Genomic DNA, 25,774 nt, shown 5'->3' with positions numbered 1-25,774 from the left:
AAAATGCACATTGTGATAGGAAAAGAGGAATAGTAGTATTGTCAATTTAATAGTTAACTTCTTATGGTAGAGTTTTATGTTCTAGGATATGAAGGAGCCTGGGGAGATTAACTCAATTTTCCTGAGGGGTTATAAAAGATCTTAAGAGAAAGAAATATTTGGGTTCAAACTTAAGAGGACAATGAGAAATATATATTAGTTCATATGGAAGGTAACTAATTTCCTGAGAGGGTTTTACTATTTGAGTTCTCTGTAAAGCCAACTCTAAAACAAAGAGTAGCTTTCAAAGATTTATTAAGGGAGTGCTGTTGGGATCAAACCCTATGGAAGCTAAACAAAGACAGAATAGAGTACAAGGTAAAGTCCAAGATGGAGGTGCAACTATAGCTTTCACCTATCCCATGGGGAGCGCTGGAACTAGAATGGACTTTCAGGATTGCTCTGCATTAGGCTGAGATGACCAAGCCTTTATACCCCTTGTGTCAATCAGTCATTTGCATGAGTGTCACTCCAAGAGGCGGCAATCCCTTTGGAAAAAGTAGGTGAATTAGGAACTGACATCTAACTGGTGATATCTGACCACACTCCCAGCAGCTGGGTTACAGATTCCACAATGACAAGGAATTGGGGCATATCACAGCGATCAGGACAGAGGTGATATGAATGGATGTTTGAGCTTCATGGAGTACATCTGGAATATGATCATGGAAAACTTATTGGCTGTAATACATATTATAGAAGTGTCCAGGGAAATGAGGTACAGCGAAGGTTTCCCATGCTGGAGGATCTCCAGTCCTGTACCCCTCTGGGGGCAGCATCAGTGGTCTGAGGAGGTCTAAGCAGCAGGTCTTGGGAAGTGGTTCAGGCTGGTGAACAAGGAAATTCAGCAGAATATACAAGAGACAGAACTATGAGAATGTGTCTTCAGCTGAGGAGCAATGACCTATATTAGTTCTTGTGAAAGGCAAGACAGGATACAGTTTTCACAGCAACTATATGGCCAGAAATATACAATGGAGGTACAGTAGGCAGGATAATGATACCTAAAGAGACCCATATCTTAATTAACAGAACTTTCAAATATGTTACCTTAGGTGGCAAAATGGACTCATTATGAGTCTGAACCTTGAAATGGGGAAGTGGTCATTCATTATATTTGTGAGTGCAGTGTAATTACAATGGTTCTTAAAAGTAGAAGAGGCACACAGGAGAGAAGGTCAGAGTAATGCAATGTAAGAAAGACTGTCATTGCTGGCTTTGAAGATACAAGAGAGATGTCATCCAAAGAATCTGGTCACCTGATAATAGAAGCTGGAATAAGCAAAGAAACAAATCTTACCTAGAATGTACTGAAAGAAATGCAGCTGCCAACATTTTTAGCTTGATGAGACCCTTGTCATACTTTTGACCTACAGAACTGTAAGATAGAAAATTTGTGTTATTTAAGGCCATTACATTTGTAGTAATTCATTACCACAGCAAGAGAAAATACAGAAGATACAGAAGGTATGGAAATTAAGTTTTAACAACTGATTAGTTTAAAAACTAAGGAGGAAAATACAAAGGAGCAGCAAAATGGAAAGACAAAGAAACCAGCCCCACATGAAAGAACAAGAGAATTCCCCAGAAGAAGAACTAGATGAAATGGAGACAAGCAACTTATCAGATAGTGAGTTTAGAGTAATGATTGTAAGGATACTTAAGAGCATGAAAAAAGACATAGAAACCATAAAAAGGAACAGTCAGAAATAAAGAATACAATGTCTGAAATAAATAATACATAGGAAGGAATAAAGAGTAGGTTAGGTGAAGCAGAGGATCAAACCAGTGATTTGGAAGGCAAGCTTTAAAAAAAAGGCATCTAGGCAGAGCAGAAAGAAGAAAAAAGTAGTTTAAAAAAAATGACAAGAGCTTAAGAAACACTTTTAACAACATGAAGTGTAACAACATCCACATTGTGGGAATACCAGAAAGAGAAGAGAGTGAACAAGGGATTGAAAACCTACTTGAAGAAATAATTACTAAAAAATTCCATAAGCTGGTGGAGGAAAAAGACACCCAAGTCCAGAGAGCTCAGAGAGTCCCAAACAAGTTGGACCCAAAGAGGCCTACACCGAGACACATCATAATTAAAATGACAAGGCTTAAAGACACAGGGAAAATCCTCTGAGCCACAAGAGAAAGTAGGTAGTTACATACAAGGGAGCATCAATTCTATGGTCATCTGATTTCTCAATAGAAACATTTCAAACCAGAAAGGAGTAGCATGAAATATTCAAGGTGATGAAAAACAAGGACCTACAACCAAGGCCACTTTACTCAGCAAGGCTATCATTTAAAATTGAAGGAGAAATAAGGAGTTTCTGAGTCAAGACAAAGTTAAAGGAGTTTGTTAACACCAAACCAGTATGGCAACAAATGTTAAAGGGCTTGCTTTTAGAAGAAAAAGAAAAGAAAAGAAAAAAGATAAAAAGAGCCTAACAATAAAATGGCACTACATATATATCTATCAATAGTCACCTTAAATGTAAATGGTTAAATGCCCCAACCAAAAGACAGAGGGCAGCTGAATGCATAAGAAAACAAAACACAGAATAAGCTGCTTCCAAGAGACCCATCACAGATTGAAAGATACACACAGATGAAAAGTAAAGAAATGGAAAAATATATTTCATGCAAATGGAGAAGAAAAAAAAACTGTGGTAGTAGTACTTATATACAACAAAATAGACTTTCAAACCAAAGCTGTAGTAAGAGATGAAGGAGAACACTACATAATGATAAAGAAAACAATGCAACAAAGGGACATAACCCTAGTAAAAATTTACATACCCAACATAGGAGCACCTAAATATGTAAAGCAACTCTTGATGGACATAAATGGAGAGACTGACAGAAATACAGTCATAGTCAAGGGTTTTAACACCCCATTGACTTCAATGATAGATCTTCCAGGAAGAAAATCAACAAGGAGACAGCTGCCTTAAACAACACACTAGATCAAGGCCCTGGCTGCTATGGCTCAGTGGATTGAGCGTCAGCCTGCAAACCAAGTGTCGCTGGTTCGATTCACAGTCAGGGCACAGGACTAGGTTGCATGTCAGGTCACCAGCTGGGGCGCGAGTGAGAGGCAACCACACAGATATGTTTCTCTCCCTCTCTTTCTCCTTTCCCCTCTCTCTAAAAATAAATAAACAAATAAATAAATTATTTAAAACAAAACAAAACAAAAGAAACCCAACAATACACTAGATCAAATGAATTTAATTGATACCTTCAGAGCATTTCACCCCAAAGCAGCAGAATATACATACTTTTCAAATGCACATGGAACATTTTCTACAATAGACCACATGTAAAGACACAGAACAAGTCTCGATAAATTTTAGAAGATTGAAATCACACCGAGTTTCTTCTCCAACCACACTGCTATGAAACTAGAAATCAATCACAAGAAGAAAACTGAAAAACACACGAAGACATAGAAGCTAAATAACATGTTATTAAACAATGAATGGGCCAATGAGATCAAGAAAGAAATCAAAAGCTACTTCAAAACAAATGGAAATGAGAACATAACAATCTAAAATCTATGGGACACTGGGAAATCAATCCTAAGAGGGAAATTCATAGCATTACAGGCCTATCTCAAAAAACAAGAAAAAACTCAAGTAAACAATCTAACTTCACACTTCAAGGAACTTGAAAAATAACAGCAAAGCCCAAAGTGAGTAGAAGAAAGGAAATAATAAAGATTATAGCAGAAATAAAAGAGTCTAAAAAATACTACAAAAGATTAATGAATCAAAAAGCTGATTCTTTGAAAAGATAAACAAGATTGACAAACCTTTAACCAGACTCATAAAAACCAAAAAGGATTCAAATAAGTAAAATTAGAAATCAAAGAAGAGAAATAATAACTGACATCAAAAAAATACAAAGGATTGTAAGAAATATTATGAAAAACTATATGCCAGCAGACTGGACGACCTGGACAAAATGGATAAATTCCTAGAAACATGCAATCTTCCAAAACTAAATCAGGAAAAATCAGAAAATCTGAACAGACAGATTACACCTAGTGAAATTGAAGGAGTAATAGAGAACAGTCCTAAAAATACAAAAGCCCTCAACCAGATGACTTCACATATGAATTTTACAAAACATTCGGAGAAGAACTCACACCTCTCCTTCTCAAACTATTTCATAAAATTCAAGATGCAGGAAGGCTCCAAAACTCATTTTATAAGGCCAGCACTATTTTAACTACAAAACTAGATAATGACACAACAAAGAAAGAAAATTATAGGCCTATATCCTTGATGAGCATAGATGCTAAAATCCTCAACAAAATATTAGCAAACTGAATACAGCAATACATAAAAAATATCATACACTATGGTCAAGTAGGATTTATTCTGGGAATGCAAGGTTGACACAACATTCACAAATCAATAAATGTGATTCAACACATAAACAAAATGAAAGATTAAAAACTGCATGCTCATATCAATAGAGGCAGAAAAAGCATTTCATAACATCTAGCACCCATTTATGATGAAAACTCTCATCAAAGTGGGAATAGAGAAAGCATTCCTAACCATAATAAAGGCCATATATGACAAACCCACTGCCAGCATCAAACTCAACGGGGAAAAACTATAAGCATTCCCCTGAAGATTGAAAGCATGAGAGGAATGTCTGCTTTCACCTCTCTCATTCCTAGCCATAGCAATCAGGTAAGGAGAAATAAAAGGCATCCAAAGTGGAAAGTGTGTAGTTAGACTGTCTTTACTTGCAAGTGATATGATAATGTATATAGAAAACCCCAAAGAGTCCACTGAGATACTGCTAGACCTGGTAAATAAATTCTGCAAATTAGCAGGATACAAAATTAATATCCAGAAATAAGTTGCATTTTTATATGCCAATAACAAACTATCATAGAGGGAAATTAAGAAAACAATCTCTAATAGAGGTTTAAAAAAAAAGAAAAGAAAAAAGGAAACAATCCCATTCACAATTGCTTCAAAAAGAATAAAATACGTAAGAATATACCTAACTCAAAATGTAAAAAACCTGTAATTGGAAAATTCTGACACTGAAGAAACTGAAGAAGATACAAGTAAGTGGAAGCACATACTGTGTTCATGGACAGGAAAAATTAACATAATTAAAATGTTTGTAATACCCAAAGGAATCAATAGATTCAATGCAATTCCAATTGAGATTCCAAAGACACATTTCACAGAAGTAGAACAAATATTTCAAAAACTTATGTGGAACCACAAAGGCCCCACATAGCAACTGTGATCCTGAGAAAGAAGAACAAAGTTGGAGGAATTACACTACCTAATTTCAAACTATACTACAAGGCCATAGTAATCAAAAGAGCATGGTATAGCTTAAAAACAGACACATAGATCAATGGAACAGAATAGATAGCCCAGAAAGAAACCCACACCTTTATAGTCAAGAAGCAAGCACATAATGGGCTAAGGATTTAAATGATGTTGGGAAATTGGACAGATATGTGCAGAAAAATAAAACTAGACCACCTTCTTACACCACAGACAAAATAAATTCAAAATGAACCAAAGACTTAAATGTTAGACACAAAACCATAAAAATCTTAGAAGAAAACATAGGGATCAAAATTTTGGACATTTTGCATAGCAATTTTTTATCAAATGTATCTCCCTAGGCAAGGGAAACAAAAGAAAAAATAAACAAATGGGACTACATCAAACTAAAAGGTTTTTGCACAGCAAAGGAAGTCATCAACAAAATAAAAATACAACTCACAGAATGGAATACATCTGATAATGGGTTAATATCCAAAATTTATAAAGGACTTACAAAACTCAACACCAAATAAATAAACAACCCAATTTAAAAATGGGCAAAAGACCTGAGTAGACACGTCTCCAGAAGGACATACAGATGGCCAATAGACATATGAAAAGATGCTTAATGTCACTAAACATCAGAGAAATGCAAATGAAAACCACAATGAGATACCATCTCACACTGGTCAGAATGGCCATCATCAATAAATCAACAAACAACAGGTGCTGGTGAGGATGCAGAGAAAAGGGAACCCTAGTGCATTACTGGTGGGAATGCAGACTGGTGCGACCACTATGGAAAGCAGTATGGAGATATATAACAAAAAATTTAAAATATACCTGCCTATCAAACCAGTGATCTTACTTCTGAGGATTTATCCAAAGAAACCCAAAACACTAATTTGTAAGGACACATAAGCACCCCTATGTTCATTGCATTGTTATTTACAATTGGAAGCCCAATTGTCCATCAATAGATGAGTGGATGAAATAACTCTGGGACATTTACACAATGGAATATGACTTGGCCGTAAGAATAAGAAAACTTTATCCTTTGTGAGAGTATGGATGGACCTGGAGAGAATTATGCTAAGTGAAATAAGCAAGTCAGAGAAAGACAAATATTACATAATTTCACTCATATATGGAATCTAATGAACAAACTGAACTAACAAGGAAAATGGGGATAGGCTCATAGATGGAGAGCAGGATGACAGCGTATTGGGCCAGGCGGTAGTTTATGGGGTGGAGGGATTGAGCAAAAAGGAAAAAGGACTGCCCTGGCTGCTGTGGCTCAGTGGATTGAGTGTCGGCCTGCGAGCCAAGTGTCGCTGGTTCGATTCCCAGTCAGGGCACATTACTAGGTTGCATGTCAGGTCCCCAATTGGGAGCACGAGTGAGAGGCAACCACACAGTGATGTTTCTCTCCTTCTCTTTCTCCTTTCCCCTCTCTCCAATAAAATGAAATAAAATAAAGAAAGAAATAAATTATAAAAAAAAAGGAAAAAGGACTCACGGACATGGAAAACAGTGTGGTGATTGCTGTGGGGAGGGCGGTAATGGGACTAAATGGTAATGGAAAAAGATACAATAAAGATTAAAATTTTTTTTTAAATTAAAGAAAAACAGGTTCTAAATTTAGCACATAAGACAAAATTCAATTTAGTCAACATTGACTTTGATAATATTTTATATAACCCATGAAGTAGAGTGAACAGATCTGATTTGTATGATCTTATACATTAATCATCTATAAATACTTAATATGTAAAATAGTGTAATGTATATACACTATGTGTAGTAAAAATGTGAAAGTGACATAGGCAAAAAAGTTAAGCTTTTGAACATCACTCAATCAAAATTACATGGGTAATTGAATATATGATGTTTTATTCTATTGACAAAAACAGATAAGAAAGACAAGTATATTATTGGAAATGAGGTTAAATAACTCCCTTTGATACAAGTGAATGAAGCAGGAGCTCATTTACTAGAAAGAAGTTAAAACATCAGAGCAGGAGGAGAAATTCTGACTTACCTCTGATCTCGTGGATTACCGATGAAAGGCTTTTATTTCTCTTCCTGTTTAGGAACAGGATTGCAGGGCCAAAATTCTGGGAAAGATTAAATACTCCATGGGATTCAGAGGCATGGAACTAGGTAGTTCAATACAGAGCCTGCCAATTCACAAATAATTTTGTTTTTTCAGAATCCCAGGAAAGAATTAAACTACTTTCAGTACTTTAGAAAGTAATAAAACTTTGGTAGAGTAGTACTTTTTAGCTAAAAATAATGAACTTAAACTTTGTAATTAATGCTATTACAAACCTGTATTCTTATAAACTGTATTATATAAATTTGGAAATAAACTTAATTTCCATATATATGGACAATGATTATAGTGGTTAAAAAATAAATCACCAATGTAGTTAAAAGTCAGTGTGTTTCTCCTTCTGTTCTGTATCTCGAGTAACCAGAATAAACCCAGAGTCACTCTTTACATGAAAAATGCACAGTCGATAAGAGCCTCATGCTTGAGCAGCTTTACAAGGGGAGGAATACAAAGAATTCTGATTTTCCCTTTTTGAGAAACAGATTTATTTCATTCCGTGAACTTTGCAGTGATGCAGAAAAATGATAAGAAGGCCTTATCTGCTTATCCTTGCAAATCCACTGCTGGACTAGCAAGGTGGAAGTTCGGGAGGGAAGGAGGAAAAAGGATGCAAAACCACTATCTTTGGCTTGTTTTGAATTTCACTGTCATTATAGGGGCAAAGTAAATATTCCTGGATTGCTGCTGTAGAGTCCTACTTGTGGTATATAAGAAAGTATCTGGATTTTTGCATCATGATTGAGTAGGGCTTTGTTTTATTTTGTTTTGTTTTTTTGTTTTGCATTATAAAAGACCAGAGGTGGGCATCACAGAGATGCCATTTAATAGTTAAGGCGATATAAACATAGTAAAACAAAAGTCCTTGGAATAAAGGAAGAGATTGTGGTCATTGGTGAAGATTGGTGTGAATCCATGACTCCAAATATTACTTTGGATCCTTACAGTTCATACTGATGCAAAAAATACATATTCCATCTCTTGGCTTCTCTGACTTTTCCTTTATGGCTGGTCAGCACGTTTAAGTGTGTGTATTGGTGACTGCAGATAAACTTTTTATCTGCTCTATTAAGCACTCAAATATTTACATAGTGAATAAAGAAATGAGTAAATGAATGAATGGTTTGACTAATAAATCATCTGTACTTGGCATGATAAGGATGCTGACCTGCTCCAAAGGCCGTCCTCCTGTAAAAATACTCTATTTTGACATTTCTGTCTGGTGATTAAGTCTGCGTCTGGGGTTTGTGTCCAATATTAATTAAGCGTTCTCTCCTTTTAAATGCTAATTTTTCAAAAACTGATTCTTCCGTGGCTTATGAAATTGCTCACTTAAATCTTCTAAATTGGTTTGCTGGGGAGACGGCCCTGACCTCCTCCTCCTTTAGATACAAGCTCCTGTCCTACGTTTCTTAAACTAAGACTGTGCTCACACCAGAGTAATTAACTGAATAATTTCCCTAAAGGTATTTAACGTTACTCTCTGTCTTAATTGGATGGTTGCGCCGTCGTGAACATGCTCCATCTAATAAGAGCCCTAAGAAAACTTAGCCTTTACCTTCCAAAACCAAAGTCTGTTGTGCTTTCCCTTCATTGAATCTTCCTCGCGCAATAAATGTTAAAAATAAAACACTCAAACTAGAATTATACCGAATATGTGCTGAAAACAAAAGTTTCACTGATGACACGCTACAGAGATATTTATAAAACTTTTCAAAATTTCTTCTCTATCTTTCTATCATCTATGTATATATACACATACACACACAAGTACATCATATGCAAATATATACACATGTGTAAATATATATGTATGTGCATGCATGCACACATATACACACATAATAGAGGTCTCTCTAAGTACCTTTAGGTCTCATGTGAGATGGTCAAATATTAGCATAATATTTATCCAAAACCAAGATCAAAGCCAAATATCATCATTGTGGAATGAACTTCTATAATAAAGAATAAATCTGATATCTTACTTAAAATTATTATTTTAACTTTATTACTAATGTTTTTGGTTATACACATTTAAACATTTGGAATGATAATGCTGGAAAAATAAATTCTCAGCACTATCCCATGCAAGAGTGATCTTGTTGTTTTTATATCTTGCATTTATAAAACTAAATAAAAGCTCAGTTTACAAGTGAAAGATTTAATAATAGTGAGGTTAATTCCATTTTATCTAATACTTGATACCCCTAATACTTAAACCTCTTCATATTGTTATTATGGTTATTTATTATAATGTTATTCATGATTTTGGAGATTTTCTTTTTTATAACTAATATCTTAGATGGAATTAGCTAGATATTAAATGTTTGTAAGTATTATGTTTAATACTATAACAGTCATATAAATATGTAACATTTTAACCAAACAGAATTATATCTACCTATTTTTCATTGTTATATTATTATTTAAGTAATTTCAATAGATTTATTGACTTGAAGGGGATATTGTGTTCTTTCTAAAGTTATCTAGTGAAGATGCTTTTGTAATATTTATATTAGCAGTCAATCTATTTTTCTATTTAACCCTTTTAGTTTCAGTAATTATTTTGCATAAACTAACAGCTTTTATAATTATTGAATTATTGCAATATTTTGCGTCTTCAATATTAGTGTACAATTAAACTTAATTTTTCTAATATATTTTAACATATAAATTACTTAAAGGATTTTTTTTCACTCTAAGGCAGCCCAGAGTACTAACATATTTAAAAATAAGATGTATTGGTGCATCCCTAAATACCAATATATCTCTATTTGCATAGGTGTTTATGTAGACATCATACACATGCATTTTGATATAGTTGCACATACATCTCTACATATTTCATATAAAACATAAAAATAATGTTGCATGTTATTAGCATCTAGTAGTCATTTTTCATATTAGTACAGATAGTTTATATACAAAAAAGCTTTTTAAAACCTCCTCCAATGGACATGTAAGTTGTTTTCAATTTTTATATTTTTCCAACCGTGGTGCCATGATTGTTCCTTCTAGTGAACATTGTTTAATCCCACTAAACATCCATTCTCCAGTCTGCCTTCCTAAGAGAATCACAATTATGTTCAGGAACCAACTCCTCTCCAATGAGAACCTCTGTCTCAGGTAAAGGTGACCATATTCATGGCCTGGGTGCATATAATTGGTCTTAAACTAATCATGCCCACTTTAATAGTGATTGTCTAAGGAATGGACTCATTTTGTCACACTGAGTTGTAAAGAGCAATTGTCTGAGAAACTTCTTTGACATCCTCTGGGAATACTTCCAGAAACTACTTTCTGTCTTTCTTTGCACTTTTCTATCATTGACATGAGGCCCAGAATTGCTATAATCACACATGAAGGAGGACAGAGACAGGAGGAAACTGAAGCTGAAGCCACAGAATGTATCTAGGGGACAAATGCATTACTTCTGAATCTCTAGTCTTGTGAGCAAATGATTTCCCTTCTGTTTAAATCAGTCTGGGTGGGGTGTTCTGTTATTAACAGATATAAATCAAGATACATTCTTTGCTTAACTATGTGAGATGTAAGATCAAGAAAACTTGAGAATTGGGAATTAGTTTTCTCTTCATTGCTGTATACTTAGCATTTACTAGGATACCTAGTGCCTCTTAAGTATGTAACATGCAAATGTATAAATCCCTACTTGTGAAAGTCTTCAAAGTCCACAGAAATTTAAAAATAAACTTTGCAATTTTTCTTCCAACATTTCAATTATTAGAATGGATTTGGATAAACAATTGAATATATGTGTGTACTATGTACATGAGTAAATATTTGTCTTGAGTTTACACATAATTTTTTTTTTTTTTTGCATAGTACAGATATTGTCTTAATGAAGAAATAACCATGTCAACAGATGGAATGAACTGGTGGTAGAAAAGATGTGTTCCAACAGTACATACATTGTGGGATACTGTCAATGCTCTTGAACTGTTTTCCCTTTGCTGGGAAAAGTTTGATTAGATTATTCCCTGGCTGCTTACTTACTTCTAAAGCTAATATTACAGTTATTATCAGTTTTAGGCCTACTTTTTTCATATTTAATCTCACTGATTTTGGTTGGGGTGCATCTTATAATTTATGATGAGTTATAATTTAATTGATAGTGTTTTTACTCTTATAGTGGTATAACATTAAGCTATACACCTGAAACTGATACAAAACTAAATTAGAAGAAAAACTTAAAAAGAAAAACATTTAAAAATATTTTTTAAGACTCCCCAATGATTCTAAAGTGCAGTGATGTTTGAGAATTAATGTTTAAAATACATTTACTTGTCAAGGTAAAGTTATTCCATACTTAAATTTAATTAAACATTCAAATTATCTTTATTTAATCTTAAAATTGATGTAATAGAAATAAAGTAGTCTCCAAAATAGTTAAAAATTCTTACCATCAAAAGTGTGTTTCAATCCATAAGAGATATTTCCATCTTTCTCTGCTAATTTAAAGAAATTTTTATCACTCTTTAATTTATTGCACATCCATTAAACTAATCTTCGTTTTGTTGCCTGAAATGATATAGGAACTATATGTTTGAAATTATAACAAGAACTTACTAAATTTTGGATTATAATGACAATTTTACTTATAGTTCTCTCAAATTAAAAAATAAAAAATAAAAATGACTGCTTCTCTGGTATCTTGTATTCCTTTCCAGCAATCATCTAAATTCGTCCTCCCTGGCTGAATGTTAGTTTTTGTGTTTTTTTTTTTTTTCTGAAAATTGTCCTTTTACAGTTGTCCCAATGTTAGTTTTGATCAGTCCTGACCTGTCCTATCCTCCTTATTTAAGCACTTTTTCTGAGTTTGGAAGGGCAGCTGGCCTTATCCTCTGAGCCCCAGGAAGATATCAAATGATTGGCCACATGTCTTCAAATTTTTATTTCTAGGTCATAATATGGGGGACACAGGCATTTTCTCAGAGTTGACCTGACTTAGCAAAAGCCCTAGATAACCTAGAATGACAGCAGCTGTGTTAACTGCCTTCGCGGTGTGGGTTCAAGCACAGCACTAACAAGATGCAGGCAGTAGGGGGAAATAGTCACAGAAGAATGCAGGGGCTTGACAAATGCTGTTCCAATTGTGCTCGGATCTTGTCATTTAAAAGCGAGGATGCCCACAGTGCTAATGTGTCCCTGGAAGAGCACACTGAGTTTAGAATGGTGGGACACTCACAGTTTACTTGAGTGGTGGCATTGGTGGCTAAGCTGGTAATTCTCAACGATTCATTGTCTGAATGATAGGACTCAGAGATGAATGACAAGGAAATTCTGACAACTTAATATTTTAAAAACATATATTTAATATAACATTAAATATATTTATATGTGAATACGTAAATTATATATATACACATACATGACACTGTGGCAAAATAGCAATTCTACAACTATAGAGTAAAAAGAGGGGTATTGGTGCAGTGATGTGATGTCACCAGAGACACACACAAACCTCATTTGAGTCTTCAATGTAGTTATTAATTTTGAATTGCAATTTGTAATTTCTGACAGTCTTTGCTTTTCCCACACTCCTCATCATTTATATTTAATTATGCAGAACGTTCTAAAAGTATTCAAGAAACTCAACCTATGTTTACTTTATAGTTTTGTCCTGGCCCTTTTCTCCACTGTATGCAGTCACAGAGTTATTGGTAGAGCTGCTGTGGACCAACATAGACTTATCATTGTCTTTTTTTCATTTTTCAGGAAACAACCTACTCATCCACCTGCTTTTCTTTCCTGTTCTAGCAGGAGACTGAAACAGAACTTGGTTTTTCATAAATTAGGTTTTAATTCGGTCATTATAGTGGCACTAGTGTGAGACAGAAATGCGTGTTTCTTAATTAATGTTCCTCATAGACATTACTATTCTTTTCTATATGAGTGAACAAATGGGTGAGTGAATTGATGAAGGAATGAATGAGTGCTGACAGTGAGATTTCATTCTGAGGCTTCTCATAGTCCTCAGAATTTTCATTTAAATTAGTCAGGAGTATGAGGGGAGACATTTTAAAGTTCATCATTGGTTCTCTTTTTACAATATTAAAAATTGGAAAATTTGGCAACTAACAGAGCTTAGCATGACATCTTTTCCTCACTCATGAGATGGTAATATAAAGTAATAAATAATAGTGACAGTACCCAACAGTTAGATACTCCATAAGCTTCCTCAGTTTTCTCCCTCATTCTTTGATGTTAAGAATATTTTCTCAACCTTATGTAAATTTCTCTGCAAACACAGCCTCAAACTGGTTTTATCTAACTGCAAATAAATCAACATCCTGGAGTCTTCCTTTCCTGAAAACCTGGTCCTATCATTAAATATATTAGTATTAGCTTTTACTAAGGGTTTAATTTGTTTTAAGTATAGATGATCTCATTTCATTGTCACAGTGACCATATGAGACATGCACTATCATTATTACCCCCTTACACAGGTTAGGAAATTGCAATTAGAAATATTGAGACACTTGATCAAAACCACAAAGCAAGCAGAGTAGTCACTACTTGAACTCACTCATAACCAGCACATTATAGTGACATTGGCAATAGATCACTTATAAGCAGTTCTAATATTTTTTCAATTGTACCGTTTTGAGGTAGGTAGATATGAAATATTCATTTGTCATCAGCTTTTAGGGATTATGAATTATTATGAATATCTTATGGCAAGCAGTGTCTTTCCTGGAATATATTAATAAAATTTTTATTTGATTCTGTGTTCCTAGAACCTAGAACAGTGTCTGGCATGTAGTAGATATTTTATAACTGTTTATCGTTAAACTGTTGAGTTTGAAGTAAGATTATTTGAGATAGGGACAGTAATATGTTCCTTCCTTCAGTCATTGATTGATACATAAAATATTTATTGAGAACTAGACTATGGGTAGATTGTGGGCAATGGATCTGGTATATTTTGGGACAGAAAAATTACAATCTAACATACTAAGGAGAGAGAAAGATATCTTATTTTTCTAGAAATTGTATAACTAATGAAATATAATCTAAACCTAGTAGAACAGAGAGAAGATATTTCCAGTGAGAGTTATCCTAAACTGACTTAACTTCAATTTATAAACTTTCAGTTTATTAGGCTTTGAGCATCTAGAGCTAGAGGGGCAAGTGTTCCCCTGAGAACCATGGACTTTGAAAGTTCAAAGATCATTGTAAGTTTACAGATAATGAGTAATTCCCTTCATGGCCAAACACACTCCCCTAGGCTGCATTTAAAGAGCCAGTAGATCTTCCATGGTACAAGATAATTTGATAAATTATCTGTTTGCCATTTCATACCCAGTTTTGTGAGTTCTGGAAATTATTAAGCTAAAAAATCATACAGAGTTTGTGATAACTCTATTTGTCTTAAAGCAGAGTGTTTACTAAGATATGCGTTTTTATACACTCTGTTCTCATCTATAAGCAACTTTTAAGAATAGATTTATTTAGTGCTTCTATTCACTTCTTAGTCAGTGATATTGGTTTCTCTAAGAAAAGATCACAGAAACAAGTTATCTTTGGATTAAAACAGTGAAATAAAATGTGTGGAAAACATGGTCATATTCAGGAAGATTTATAAAAATACTGTAAAATTCTCATTTTGCTTAATATAATGTCATCGTTAATCACCTCTTTCTGCTTGAATGCTAATTGTCTTAGCTTGAGGTTTCATTTCTACTTAGAATCAATAACCTCAGTGCTGCTTGGTGATTCCTTGTAGTCTGTATCTGAGGCTTTTTTATTACCTTCATAATTGACCTATAATTTTTACATTTAGCAACACAGTGATGTCAGGGGTGTTGGAGTTATTGAGCACGTAGAGAACCTGAGGGATGTGCTCTAGTCTGCAGGACTTAAAGAACTAAGTATGCGTTCTCTTCTACTTTCCTGGGTCCTCTTCTTGGCTCAGTAATTTGAGCCCTGATTGGTTTTTTGCTCTTTTAGAAGTCAGACATACACCTCTTCCTAATTTTCTCAAGAAATGAGAGAGAGAGAGAGAGAGGCGTGGGGGTCGGGGAGAGAGACTTAGTTTTAAAATAAGCATTTTTAAGTCACTCTTCCCTAAGATGTGAAAATGGTCCAGAGCACTTTCTCTGGTTCTCCTTTGAACTTGTGGGTTCTTTTTTCCATTTTCTTTTTTAATTTTTTAACTGAGAGTTGCAAAAACTTAAAATTAAGATCGGGCAAAATCCTATATGCATTTCCCATACAATCAGTTTTACTTCCACAGGTTAAGGTTCATAGGGGTTTAAAGCTTTGTCTACCACAATGGCTCTCAATCTTCCGTGCATTGTAGAATTACCTAGGGTTTTTAAACAACTTCTACTTCTTGTTCCCCCTCGACCCAATCTGAGATTCTATTTGAGCTTTGGTGGACTCCAGGCATTAGCAATTTTAGGAACTGCAGAGAGAATTCTAATATGCAGGCAGGGTTAAGAAGCTCTCTGTTTATTCTAAATAAACTATTCTGATTAAAGGCAGTTTCTAGTATTGAGAAAAGCACAAACGTTGCAATACGTTTTGAGACACAAAACCAGATCTTGAGCAATTTCTATTGAACCACACCTGGTTGAAACCAACAAACAAATAAACAAACAAACCCACTGACAAATCCAAAAGGAATGTTGGAAAATGACAAGCTATATGAGGCAGCTCTCCCGCTAAGGCAGCATGCCGAGATCTTTTTTTCTGAAATGGACTGTTCATTGTAAAACAGTTTTAGATTCGCAGACAAATTGAAGAGTGTAGATATATTCCATATGCTTCTCACCCAGTTTCTCCTATTATTATCATTTTACATTAGCAAGGCACAGCTTTCACCAATGAACTGTTATTGATACATTATTATTTAAAGTCCATACTTTATTCAGACTTTGTTTTTTAACTAATATTTTTTTACCTTTCATACTCCCACCCAGGATCCCACATTACATTTAGTTTTAGTTTTCATATGTACTTAGGTTCCTTTCTACTTGCCTGTGACCGTTTCTCAGACTTTTCTTTTTTTCTCTCTTTATAACCTTAGCAATTTTAATGAGTACTGGTCAGTCATATTGTGGAATGTCCTTTAACTGAGATTTGTCTGAATTATAGTTATTTTTTTAAAAGATTTTATTTATTTATTTTTAGAGAGAAGGGAAGGAGGGAAGAAAGAGAGGGAGAGAAACATCAATGTGTGGTTGCCTCTCATGCACCATCAACTGGAGACCTGGCCCACAACCCAGGCATGTGCCCTGACTGAGAATCGAACCGACGACCCTTTGTTCCACAGGCTGGCACTCAATCCACTGAGCCACACAAGCCAGGGCTGAATTGTTATTATTATTTAACTAGACTGAAGCTCGTTCAGGTGGTTCCTGTGTCCATTTGATGTATCTTCCTCATTATGGATTTTTTTTTGTAAGGAATTCCTTTTTTTCTGGCACTAGAAGAGGTTTCAGATTCATATTAGCTCCTGCCCCATTCCTAGAATCAACCTTTTCTCCAAAAAGCCTTGATTCTTTTTATTGGAGGATGATATTAACAGTCAAGGTCTGGATGCTAAATATGTTCATTGATACTGGTGTGTTATTATTTCCTGATCCTCTCAGATGACAGATCAAGAAACCATATGTGTGTATTATGGTTTGACAACAAATTTTCAGTGTTTTTCCTTCCTTTAAATTATTCTCATTGTTGGTCAACAACTCCAAATATTAAATGGTAATTTATTCCATCAGAAGAGAAAAGCCTCAGTATTTATAAATTAAAATGTGTGATAATGTATTTATTATTAAGTATAATTGCTGGTTAACTTAAAAAGTCCTATTTGTTTTTATTTTTATTGTTTATAAATTTATGCAAGCATTTGTTTATTTGGGTACATTATTTAAATATTTTTCACAAAATTTTGTGTATCAACTTAGCATTTTTACTCTCAGTTTTGGTTGTAAATTAGTATAGATGTAGACAATAGACTATACAGAAGATAAGGCTAAATTTTTGTTGATCTGCTTAAATATTGTATATATGATCCATAAGGGTAAGGACATTGATCAATATTGTTCTCCAATCATATGAACATTATTTTACATATACTAAGCTCTCAATCAATATTTACTGATTGAATGGACTTGTAAATGATTCTGGAACTTGCTCCATTCGGTCTTATGATATTTTCTCCACTTTTACTAAAAATAAGAAAAAGCTAGTTTATTTAGCGTGTAACTTGAAATAGATTTTCTTTTCCTCAGGTAAAGAAAAACTACTCTCCCAAAAATGAGTGTGTAATTTATATTTTTATTTATAGATGAATTTGCTCACTTTAAGTTATTCAAATATGCATACCTGTAGTACTTTTTAAAGTTATCACTATGTAGCAGAGATTATGCTTTTTGTTAGGACAGGCATAGAATAAATAGCATGTGTTTCAGGGAACTTATTATTTTGTGCTTCATATATATAAAATAAAAATTGTTAAGTCAGTGTTAGAAAACCAGCTTTTTTTCTAAGAGTAATAGAAGAGAAGCAAATAATGCAGAAATTAACAGCCTGCCCAGGGAGGTAATAATAAACAATCCTTGGGTATCAGAAATAACTTTTGACCCTTAGTAAATCTCAACTCCGATAATGTTTATTCCAGTTATAAAAATGAAGTGGAGTCTAGATAACAATAATACTGTAAATAAACTACCTATGGGCTCTCTAAAAGGGTTACACACTTACAGAAGTTGGTAAATAGAATTAAATAATCCCAAACAAAACAGAGTACTATCTCTGCCCTCAACTAAGACATCTTGTAACTGTGTAATTAATTCTTCATGATTCAGTGCATAATTTTACCCATCTAGATTAACTAGATCAATATTTGCAAGTGATTATTACTAATTGTAAGCCAATCAAAAGCTGAAAAGTTTCATCTGTCTTCTGAAAAAAAAATTTTCATTTAATTCATAGCTATCGCTTTTACAGGGTCTTCACTTTACTTTTCATATTCTGTTAAAGTTATTTCAATTCAGCAAAAACTTATTGAGAGTTGCTTTTTAGCTCTGTACTTGAAATGAGCCATCACGCCTCTCATTACTGCACATCAGGGTGCCCTGCCTGGGGATGTGATTTCTTGGCAATCTTTAGTCCTGTAGCAACTTCGAAGTACTTCCTCAGTGTCTTTGTTACAGCATCATGACATGCAGTGGGGCTGCTCTAGCTCCACTTACCACTTGTATTTCATGCTATAAATCCCAGACAACTGTTAGTTCCCAGGAATTGCCTAATTTAAAGGAACCAAATCTTAAAAATTGGGGTGATAGAGGGTAAAGGGGGCCAAATATATGGTGATGGAAGATGATTAGACTTTGGGTGGTGGGCACACAATGCATTATACAGATCATGTATCATAGTAATATCCACTTGAAACCTATATGACCATATTAACCATGTCATCCAAGTAAATTCAATAAACAAACAAATAAAAGAGGTACAGATGACAGTGAAATGCATAGACATTAAAAGCATGGCTTTGTGAACCCTGATGAATACATGCAGTCATTTAACAATATCTCAGTTAAGATTTAGGATTTTATTTTGACCTGAGAAAACCCTGTTTCTTCTACATCAAGGAACCATTTTTCTGATTTTTATCCTTATAGATTAGTTCTAGTTGTTATTGAAATTCATATAAATAGATGTATACATTGTACAATATAAGTACTATATAACATTTGTGTCATTCCTTTTACTCAGTGTGATGTCTGTGAGAGTCATCCTTTTGGCGGCATGTATTAGTAATTTGTCCCTTTATATATTTGTGACTAGTATTCCTTTTCAAGGTTACATTATTCTTCCTGTTAATGAATATTTAGTTGTTTTCAGTGTTGGCCTATGAATGAAGGTTGCTATGGACAATCTTGGATAAGATATATTTCAGTCATATGTTTTCAGTTTTCCGGGTAAATAAATACCTAGGAGTGGAACGGCTGCATCATAGAGTCAATGTGTATTTAACTTGAAAAGAAATTGCCCAGGAGTTTTCCAGAATGGTTGAAGCAGTTTACACTCCTATCACTAAGAGGTCAAGACTTTCGTCATTCTACATTCTTGTGGACAATTTAGTGTTATCTGTCATAAAATTTTAGATTCTAGTGCCAACATGTAAGTATCTTATGATTTTGATTTGTTTTTGCCTGATAACTAATGTTGAACACTTTTCATGTCTATATCAATCATTCATGTGACATATCTGTTTCAGGATTCACATTTATTTCTCTTTGGCCAATATCATGCTCTCTTAATTAATACAGTTGCTGTATACTACGTCTTGAAAATAGGTAGTAGCAGTTCACCAACATCGTTCTTTTTTTCATGATTGTTTGAACTATTCTAGGTCTTTTGAATTCTTACTTTAATTTTATCATCACCTTGTCAATTTCTACCAAAAATCATGCTGGTATTTTGTTTTGAATTACATTAAATCTTGAAAACTTTAGCGTGGTAATTTTCAATTTATTTGGCTCTTTATTAATTTCCTTTAGTGATGTTTTTAAGTGTTTGGTGTAGGGGTCTTACACAGCTTGTGTTAAATTTATACCTAAGGATTTTACAGTTTTGATGCTATTATAAAAGGTGTTTTATATCAACTTTGTGTATATTTTACATACAATAAAATATGCTCATTTTAGGTGTATTTCAATGAGTTTTGACAGATTTACACCTTGAATAACTACAACAGCAATAAATACATAAAACATTTTCACCACCCCCAAATGTTCCCTTGCGTCCTCTTTCAATCAACATGCCAACTCCTAGACCTAAGCAACCACTAATCTGATTTCTGACATTTTGCATTAAATTTTTATTTTCTAGTTTCATATAAATAAAACCATACATATACTCATGCCTAGTTCATTTGGCTCAGCATAAGTTCTTGAGGGTATTCCATACTGTGATGTATATCTGCAGTTTGATTTTGTTGCTGAGTAGTATCACATTATATACATCTCACTGTATAATTATCTGTTCACATGTTGTGGTTTGTCTGGGCTGTTTCTAGTTTGGAGCTATAATGGACATATGTGCTGTGAATATTCACATACAAAATTGTGTGTGCAGAGATTTTCATTTCTCTTAGCTAAATATCTAGAAGTGGAATACTTGACTCATATGGAAAGTGTATGTGTAACTGTACAAGGGACTATGAAACTTGTAAAATAGTTATATCATTTTGCATTCTTACCAGAAATGTATGAAATTTCTACTTGCTTGTCACCTCCATTGACACTCAGTAACGTCTATCTTTTTAACTTAATTTTTCTAATAAGATTGACTTTACTCATTCATTGACTTTTTAAAATATGCTTTATTGATGATGCTGTTACAATTGTCCCAATTTCTTTTCCCTTTGTTCCCCTCCCCCCAATGACCCCCCTCCCCCCAATAGTCCCCCCTCTTAGTCCATGCCCATTGGTTGTGCATATAGTTCTTCTCAACAACTTTCTGTCTACTTCACTCCCTCCTACTATGCTTCTTAATTCCTATACCATTCCCCTCCCTTTCCCCCCTTACCCCTCCCTGCTGACCTCCTTCCCATAATGTTTCCCATACCTATAATTCTTTTCACACTCTCGTTGCCTACTTAGTTTGCCTTTGTTTCAGTTTCCTAGCTTCTGTTGTTGGTTGTTGTGATAGTTTTCATTTTAATGTTCATAGTTTTGATCCTCTTTCTTCTAAACAAGTCCCTTTAACATTTCATATAACAAAGGTTTGGATCTGATGAACTCCTTCAGTTTTACTGTGTCCTGGAAGCACTTTCTCTGCCCTTGTATTCTGAATGACAGCTTTGCTGGATAGAGTAATTATGGTTGTAGGTTTTTGCTTTTCATTACTTTGAATATTTCTTGCCAGTCCCTTCTTGCCTGCAGAGTTTCTTTTGAGAAATCAGCTGATAGTCTTATTGGGACCCCTTTGTACATAATTCTCTTCTTCTCTCTTGCTGCTTTTAAGATTCTCTCTTTATCCTTAATTTTTGACATTTTGATTCTAATGTGTCTTGTGGTTCTCCCTGGGTTCAATTGTTTTGGAACTCTCTGTGCTTCCTGGACCTGTAAGTCTATTTCCTTCCCCAAGTTGGGGAAGTTCTGTTTCATTATTTTTTCACATAATTTTTCAATTTCTAGTTCTTCTTCTTCACCTGCTGGCAATCCTATGATTCGGATGTTGGCCTGCTTATAGTTGTCCCATAGGTTTCTGAACCTCTTCTCATTTTCTTCACTTTTCATTTCCTCTTTCTGCACTGGTTGACTATTTGTTCCTTCCCTATGTTCTTATTTGTTGATTTGATCCCTGGTTTTCTTTCCCTCACCACTAGTTTTGTATAAGATTTTGTTCATTTCAATAGGACTAGACTTCATTCCTTCCCCATCTTGTTTAAGATCTGCTGTTAGGTCTGTAAGCATTCTTATAACAAAAGCTCTGAACTGTGCATCAGAAAGATTTCCTAACTTCTGCTTCATTAGATTAGATATTTGCTGGCTGGTCAGCTGCATCACCAGGATCTCGTCATGATCTGTGCCATCCTGACAGTTTTGTGTTTACCTTTGCTTCCTGGGCGGGGCTGTCACACCTCCTATGCTATAGGGGGCAGAGCCCCATGCACTGATCACAACCAGATGACCCTTCTCACCACAGTGTGACATTTTCTGTGGGGGTGGGGGTCCAAGATGGATTCCTGCCATTCACTGTCTGCTGGGAGACCTGGAGCCTTCTCCTCTATCCCCACACCCTCTGGCTCTCACAGTCCAAGGCAATGGGGGTCTGCCTTCCCCGGTGTTTGAATCGCAAGCTGACAGGTCTGGTCTGCAGCCGGTGGTGCTCCTCAGGCTCTTCTCACCTCCCCTTAAATACGGGTGTCTGTGCTCACTGCCGTCCCATCGCTGTCACTGCTGTTGCCGCTGGCAGCACAGCTTGACCTCTCTGCCCTGGCTTTGCCTCTTCTACCCATCTGAATGAACACCACTTCTTTATAACTTCATATGTTGGACTTTCATTTATTTTCTGGAACTTCTGGTTATTTCTGGTTTTGTGGTAGTTGTAGTTCTTCTTAGTTATTGAGGGAGATGGAGCCTGCCAGTCTAGGCCTCCATCTTGGTCAGAAGTCCCATTGATGTTTTAATGTTGCAATTCCCTTATGACTAGTTTGGGAACATGACTTGATAGGCTTATATCCTATTCTATGTGTTCTTTTATTTTCAAATATTTTGTTCATTTTTGAATTGTTTGCTGCTTATTATTGATATGTAACAGCTCTTTATATATATTGGATATAAATCTTTTGTGAGTCATAAATTATAAATAATTTATTATGATCATATTGCAAATAGTATATTAAAATTGTAGTATTATATCATAATTATGGTATTGAGAACATATGTATTATAAATGTTAGTAAGATTATGTATTTGCAAATATTGTTCCTTTCCAACAATTACCCAGTCTGAAAAAATGGAATTATAGCCAATGTCTTTTAAATAATGATAATAAAATTACCAGAAGAAGGAAAACAATGAGATTGATGGTGCCTCCTTGGCATCCATTTAAAAATCTTCCTTCTAAAGCATAATTTGCAATGTGATAGAAGTACTAATTATCACTATAATGGGTATCATATGACAATGTATAAATTTAACAAATTACCATGTTGCATACCTTAAATTTACACAAGATTATATGTCACATTTATATTTCAATAAAAATAAATTAAAAATAAAATTCAAAATACAGCAGCAACCATGTGATGCCACTACAGCAGTATTAGAATTCTAAGAATTTTATCACCTTACGAGCATGGTTTTTAGAAATTGAGGTGATTTAAGGAGTTATAGTGAGCTGCCAATCTCTGCTCCATTCCAAAACTCTACTTTTTATCTTATTTCATTGATTTTTGAGATCTGTTACTTAGACTATATTCATTTTCTTGTTTGATTGCTTTATTTTTAATAGATGAGTTAATTTATTTTTTAAAATTTTCACAATAGTCTAAAAGTAGGAACTTATAATTCTGTTTTAACATGGAATCCTAACACCAACATGTGGATTTGTTATTATAAATTTTTATTAAGTCAACTCTGAGTTTTTGGATATTTCTTTGCATAAATATCTTTGGTTAAATAATTATTTATAGACAATTCAAATATTTAAATTAAATTTAATACTTTCAAATAGTAAGTGCAATTCCAGAAAAAAAAAAAACCATGAAATGCATAGATTATAGTAGTGGCAGATGCTTTAGTAAATGCAACCTGTTTCAATCTTGACTTTAGATAACAAGTCTACTGCTTCTTCTTTTTGTAATCAGATTGTAAAACCAGTTATTTAAAGTTCAAAAATTAATTTTAGAGAGTAATAGCTGACATGTTGATATAGTAATATTTTATAAACAACATCTTTAAGATATCTTCTCATAGGGTCATACAATCATTTAACTCTTTCAAGGGTAGAAAATGCAGTGAGCAAAGTAACCTCAGAAGGTCAAGTTTCAAATCTAGAAATTTCTTTTGCAAAGAATTATAAAGGCACATTTTTTAAAAATTATGTCTCAATGGGACTAATGCTTTAGCAAATGGACAATGAATAAATTTATAAACTACATCTTTCGTTTCTTTTTGGTAAAAGTTCATAAATTTTTTGCCACAGTTTCCTGTGTGAAAAAGATGTTCTCTTGGCTTTTCCAGTGGTCCAACTAAAAAGTTTAAAGTCCCATAGATATACAGTAAATACTTTTATTATACAAGATGAATGAGATTCAAGAATGTCTCTTTAATAAAATTTAAATATGGTGCTCTAGTGGCTTATAGGAGACATAACATGCTACCAAATGACAATTTATTATACTCTCTGACTCTTAGGATGATTGATGGATTACCACTACAAACTACATTTTCCTACTGTATCTAGGAAATCTTTTTGATTAACCATAGATACTTTAGTTAGTGATCTAATACATCATCATCCTCATACTTTCTTTCTCTAAAAAATATACATATATTTAAATTATCCTGTTAAAGACATGTTTTAACTCTTTTTAGGAAATGTGATTGTTGATGAAGTTCTCATGAAACTAGAAAATTAGTACTCTCAACATACCCAGAGGATGACTAGATTAAACACTAGTTTTCTCTAATATTCATTTGAAAATCATTCTGTTCACTGTAATATGATAATAATAGCACCGAAAATTAATGTACCAGTATTTTATTTAATCTACTCCCTTTAAAAAATCAAGCTAGTTGCTGAAGAAATGTCTTTGTCTTTGTGTGTACTTAAAATTAAGAGAACGGAACCACAGCTCCTTATTGATTTGATCAAGGCTTTACATAGAAGAAACTGTATATTTTATTAAATTGTGTCTAAGTTATTTTTAAAAGGTCTAATCTTATTTTTAGTCTATATGTTTATTCATAGTTTAACTATATTGAATGCAAATCAGTTTTTAAAATAATTTTCTTGTAAAATATATGATTGTCTAACCACTATGCTGTACACTCAAAACTTAAACAAAATAATATTTAATGTAAACTGAAGTAGATGGAAAAAACTTGGTAGAGAACTAATACAGGCTGAAATACTACATGGAGCCAGAATTGATACAAACTATGACAATTTATATTTGCTAACAATAATACTCCAATAACCGTAAACTTTCTTTCAGCCATTGCTAAGAGAGAACGGTGATCAGATTTATAATTTACAATGTCCAAAGTAAAACGCAAACTAATTAATTAGAAAAGCACAAATATTCACAACACTAAGGTCATAAAGAAGCTTCTCCCAAGAATCTTCCACAGTTCAACTTAAGTGCTTTAACTGTTAATGTAGACCCATGTCCTCATACAATCAGTAAAAGCAATTCGGTGCATATAGCATGTGGATGTGTATGTGTGTTTGTGTGTGTGTGTGTGTGTGTGTGTGTGTGTGTGTGTGTGTGGTGCATGCACTTGAATGTGTGTATTTGGCTAGGGTGTAATGAGAAGGGAATGTGGTAGGTTGATGCTAATCAATGCTGAGATACAACACCTAGGAGAACAGATGTATTATTTCCTTCAGAAAACTACCCACAAATATAACTTCTTTCAACTAAGTTTTAACAGATACTTGGTGGTACTAAGTTCAAAATTATGTTCTTTGTACCATTTAAATTCTGACAGCAAATCTTAGATTCCACTCCTATGCTTTTCTAAATGATATTGAGATGTAAGCCCGCACCTTTTGTGCCAGTGCTGCATGATCTGTGAGCCTTGGTATTCTTCTTTAGTTAGTC

Source organism: Furipterus horrens, unplaced genomic scaffold (genome assembly GCF_987537825.1).
Source record: "Furipterus horrens unplaced genomic scaffold, mFurHor1.1.pri manual_scaffold_9, whole genome shotgun sequence".
In the NCBI taxonomy this organism is placed as follows: Eukaryota; Metazoa; Chordata; class Mammalia; order Chiroptera; family Furipteridae; genus Furipterus; species Furipterus horrens.
This window is presented reverse-complemented; position numbering follows the sequence as displayed.